A 5609-nucleotide genomic window follows, 5' to 3' on the forward strand; every position below is an offset into this window, starting at 1 on the left:
TTATTGTAAAAAATAAATGTTATTAAAAAAATGAAAAATCACTAAAATCCTTCTTCCCGTCTCTCACTGCAGGGCTTTTGCACTTTACACTCGGTTGTAAAGACTACAGTTAATAGAAATATGTAATCCTCAAAAATGCCATCATCAACGCATTAAAAATGTATTCTAACATAATTGAAGCTTACCAATTATTTAAATCAATAAATCGTGTCGTTTTATTATCAAAGGTTATGAAAAAGCGTGTTATTAAAAATGAACACCCCTGGCTAGACAACAACATGGTATGACCCAGCCGGGCCATCGAATTCTACTTCCTGTTTGTCAATTGGACCTGAAAATGCCACCAACTTGTTAATTGGACACTATTCAAACCTACAATTGGTAAGACCGTGTATTTTTTTAATTTGTCACTTTTTAATAATAAAACGTGGATATTTTTCTTGTCGGTTAATCACACACTCATCTGGCTAGCTAACTTGAGCTAGGCTAACATTACCATCTTTGGGCAACATCCGGAAATAGCTTGATTAGTAACTCAAAAAGGTTCATTATGTCTTCTTATTGAATATAGTTTTTAGTTTCGTCTAGTCAGACAAGATTACCTCGGTAAAATATTACATCTATTATACCTAGTGTTGCCAACTCCCTGGCAATAAATAAGGGACACCTTGCTGGGCTAATCAATCTGATTGTTTACCCATTTTATTTGAGTTGATATTGTCTTCAAAGGCTAGGACTACTATTCATTTGCATCAATTAAACATTTTTAGAATACTTGACCTGATGACTGACAATCTACACACATATATGTGTACACTATTTGACTTCAACCAGAATGTAATTAGATGTGCAGGTTTTGGACTAATACTTGTTAAATAATGTGCAAAATGAATATAGTAGCGTCCCGGAAGGGTTAGTGCTGCAAGGGGTTCTGGGTATTTGTCCTGTTGTGTTTATGTTGTGTTACGGTGCGGATGTTCTCCCGAAATGTGTTTGCCATTCTTGTTTGGTGTGGGTTCACAGTGTGGCGCATATTTGTAACAGTGTTAAAGTTGTTTATACAGCCACCCTCAGTGTGACCTGTATGTAGGACTGCAACTAACAACTAATTTGATAATCGATTAATCTGTCGATTATTACTTCGATTAATAATCGGATAAAAGAGACAAACTACATTTATATCCTTTCCCGTATTTTATTGAAAAAAACCAGCATACTGGCACCATACTTATTTTGATTATTGTTTCTCAGCTGTTTGTAAATGTTGCAGTTTGTAAGTAAAGGTTTATTGAAAAAAAAGTAGCCTATGCGCATAGCATAGCTCCAACGAATCGATGACTAAATTAATCGCCAACCATTTTTATAATCGATTTAATTGATTAGTTACACCTGTATGGCTGTTGACCAAGTATGCCTTGCATTCACTTGTGTGTGTGAAAAGCCGTAGATATAATGTGACTGGGCCGGCACGCTAATGAAGTGCCTTTAAGGTTTATTGGCGCTCTGTACTTCTCCATACGTCCGTGTACACAGCGGCGTTTTAAAAAGTCATACATTTTACTTTCTGAAACCGATACCGACAATTTCCGATATTACATTTTAAAGCATTTATCGGCCGATAATATCGGCAGTCCGATATTATCGGACATCCCTAATTGCAAAACTTGCTTGGAGTGATGACTGAAGAATCCATACGAGTAGAAAACGCTCTGAACGTCTAGAAGACAGAACGGCACATGCATACCTGCCAACTACTCCGGTTTTCCCGTAATTAGTACGGTTTTCATCAACCTATTCCGGGTTACGGTTGCAGTGATAAAAAATACGGTTTTTCATTAATTAAAACATTTTATTTTTTTTTAAGTTTTATTCACGAAATCGCGTAACAACAATGACAATCGACACTGCTTCCCGTAACTTCCTATCGAGCCATTCCGAATGCCATGCGCGAGGCTATTTATAGCACCACTGCCTAGCACGAGGCCATTGTTTCCAAACGAGCGAACGATCATGGAATCAGCCGGAGAAAAATCGCATACGAGTCTTAAACCGAAAAGAAAACTGCAGTCATTCCGTGAAGAATATTCAAAAGCCTATCCAGGAATAATTATCCGTTCCAAAAAGGGTGAAAACTACGCAAATTGCACCTTGTGCAGACAATATTTTTCGATCGGACACGGAGGAATTAGCGATGTAAAAGACCACGTTGGGACAAAAAAACACAAGTCTAATGCCGTTGCTAGCGATACAAGTGGAAAACTTTCAACGTTTTTCGTCGCCCAAACAGATTCTTTGGATGTGATAAATGCCGAAGTTTTATTTACAATAATTGAGCAAACAAAAAGGTAATGACACCAATGTTATCTATTGGAATTGTTTAGTACTGTTATACTGTTAAAAGTGTTTATACTATTTATGCTTTCAAGTCCAAGTTGAAGAAATCTTCTTAAATGTTGACAGCATAACTACCAAAATACAGAAGTATGTCCTTAATATTTTTGCAGTGCTATTTCTGTTGAAAACTTAAAATGATTACATTAGAGATGTGATGTGCCACTTTTCAAGTGTCTGATGGCTTAAATTAATTTTCATTAATTTTTCATATTTTGAATTCTTTTGAAAGGCTTACAAAAAAACTACATTTGAATTGTAATTCCATGCTATTGACAGGACTATTAATTTTAATGAAGTTAGCTTACCATGTTTACAGTATGATAATTGTGATAGAAATGTGAATTTTAGGCACAGAATATTTTTTACAATTGAACAAGGCAGTAGATTATACAAGCTTGGACAGAAAGTTAATGACACCAAATTTTTTTTTAATGGAATTGTTTAGTACTGTTTTACCATTTGTTTACTGTAAAAAGTGTTTATACTGTTTATACTTTCAATTAACAAATTGAAGTCTTGTGAAAGGTTGACAGGATAACTGGTATTAACTGTCAAAATAATTTCAAACTATTGAAGTTAGCTTACAGAATAAACATGTCAATCAACCCATATGATTTTTGCTGTAATATTTTTGTTTTGAAAAGTCACTGTGACTGATAGAAAAGTGATGGTTTTAGCAACATTTTAACCTGTCTGAATGCTAATAATCATTTTGCGTCGGGGGGCGAAGGAACCCCCCATCAGGACTTTGTCCTGGACCTACCGGGGCCTGCGGCCCCTGGACCCTGGCTACTAGGTTTTTCTGATTTCAAAAGTTGGCAGGTATGCACATGTACTTCCGGTTCAAAGCTTCAATTCACAGAAAGGAATTCCCATTCACCCATCAGCACCTGCAGTGAGTGAACTCGTCCTAAAGATGGCGCCATAGCACAAAAAATACACCATTTCAGTGTCTTTTCAAGTTTTTTTATGAAAACTACTTGCGTTATGGTTTTGGTAAGAAAGAAATTGTTTGCTAAGCCGCAGGGTTCAAAGCGTAGGGAAAAAGTAGCAAAATATAGTTTAACTAGTACATTAGATTTGATGCAGAGCAGCACGAGGACATATTTGATCATCTGACAGTGAGGAAGCATCACAGTCCAAGCAAAAGAAAAGTGACACGAGTACATAAACACAAAATATTCACCTGCTATGTGATCTTTAACCTAAAATTCCATATTCTCTTTATTTTTCACTTCCTCCAGATGCAGTGATCAAGTGGCCCAATATTTTTGTCGGCTTGTCCCGCAGGCAGGTCTTCCGTGTTCCTGTGTGATGCAATAGAAAATCCCGCAGACAGGCAGACGCCAAAAAGGCGGAGACATCTTGCAAGAAACTGCGGTGAGTTGAGGGGAAAAGGGAAAGCCAATCTTTCTTTGAAGTCAGCGGCAACTTTTGGAGACGCGTTCCAGCGTCAAGTTTTTTTTTTCCTTTCCCCCTCTGCCCCCCACCTGCCTAATCGATTCTGGCCCCAGATCTCATAACGTGCTCCAGTGAAGCCACAACGCTCGGCTGAGCGCGGCTCTCCATTACGTCCCTAACTGGGCCAGCTGAGCAAAGAGCCGAGTGCAGTCTTTACAACGTATTGACAAGTTCATTGATTGATGGCCAGAGAGATGAGTGCCCAGTTTGGAGGTTTCACAAAGTCGGAAAATGTCTCCTTTTTTTATTTCTTTTTTTAGCTTCACTGCCATCTTCGCAGTTGCACTGGCACCAATGTTCCCTCTAATTTTTCATGTGTGTGAGCAAACGCAAAAACTCCCTGAGCATTCAGTGGAGCCCATGTGAGCAACATCAGACGTGCACACTGCACACTTGTCCCAAACCTGACTAAATAACAAGTTCAATCTCCATCCATCCATCCATTTCCTACGGCTTGTACCTTTCTGGGTGGCGGGGGGTGCTGGAGCCTATCTCAGCTGCATTCGGGCAGAAGGCGGGGTACACCCTGGACAAGTCCCCACCTCATCGCAGGGCCAACACAGATAGACAGACAACATTCTCTTATTATTATAATCAAATGACAGCAGTCATTTCCATGAGGTTATTTTCTAATATAAGTGTTTAGGCCCACTTACAATGACAATAACAAAAAATATTGTTTTTCATGAACTGTGTACTTGTATTGTTTGTCTGGGTGGAGGTCCTGCTTTGGAAATAACGTGTACCCCTTTCAGACATTGCATTTAGTTCCCATTAAAACATTCACATGTTGCACAATGAGATGTAAGCAGGGGATCATGTGTACATTCCTGCAACTTCCTGTTTGTAAAAAATATATTTTTATTAGTATTTATTTAATATACTAACAGCATTTCATGATTAATATTTATAAATTAAGATTCCTAATAAATGACACTAGAATAAGCACACATTTGATTGGTAAATCGTAGTGTAACGACCTGGAATTACACTTTATGTGTGGTGTTGGAGTTGTCCGACTTTTTGTGTGGCTGTAAACGCATCGCTGGCTAAGTGCCATATGTGCATGTGTTGGCGCAAGTGAGAAAGAGCGAGCGGCTGCTGTTGATATAACAAAGTTGCTTTTGGTCTGGTTTGTACTGCAGAAAATGACCAGTTTTGCTGGATATAATTTTTTTAATAATGTTTTGGTGATGTGTTTAGAGTTTTGTTCAGTGAAGTGATCGATGGAATTCATGTCCTCAAAGCGTCTCGACAGACGTTACAATATTTGAACAATGATGACGAAAACTGTTTTCTCTGTCGCAACGAAAATTGTTATGCGCTTATTATTTGTATTTGATTTTGTGCGTGGCATAGATTTGCCGTGCGCAGAGGACGCTTGAGCAGTGCGCAATTGCACAGGCGCGCACCTTAGAGGGAACATTGACTGGCACTCCTCCTTCTTTCTTGCAGACGCACTTTCAACTGAGAGATGACGTCATGTCTGCTGGCCTACGTCCTTTGTCCCCACCAGGATTTGGATCAGCGTTGGCCTCTGTGTCAGGTAGGGTGGTCCCGATACCAATTTAGTTTGATACTGGTACCAAAATGTATTTCGATACTTTTCGATACTTTTGTAAATAAAGGGGACCGCAAAAAATTGCATTATTGGGTTTATTTTAACAAAAAATCTTAGGGTACATTAAACACATGTTTCTTATTGCAAGTTTGTCCTCAAATAAAATAGTGAACATACAAGACAACTTGTCTTA

The 5609-nt window shown here is 38.4% G+C and overlaps 1 long non-coding RNA gene across 1 annotated transcript; it reads left to right on the forward strand.

Moving 5' to 3' along the window:
- The first annotated feature begins 324 nt into the window (after nucleotides 1–324).
- LOC133614757 (uncharacterized) lies at nucleotides 325–5401 on the forward strand. The gene is made up of 3 exons (XR_009816621.1): nucleotides 325–381; nucleotides 3639–3774; nucleotides 5311–5401. It is a non-coding gene; the product is annotated as an uncharacterized lncRNA (long non-coding RNA).
- Nucleotides 5402–5609: the final 208 nt, after the last annotated feature.

This window comes from Nerophis lumbriciformis, linkage group LG02 (assembly GCF_033978685.3).
Source record: "Nerophis lumbriciformis linkage group LG02, RoL_Nlum_v2.1, whole genome shotgun sequence".
NCBI lineage: Eukaryota > Metazoa > Chordata > Actinopteri > Syngnathiformes > Syngnathidae > Nerophis > Nerophis lumbriciformis.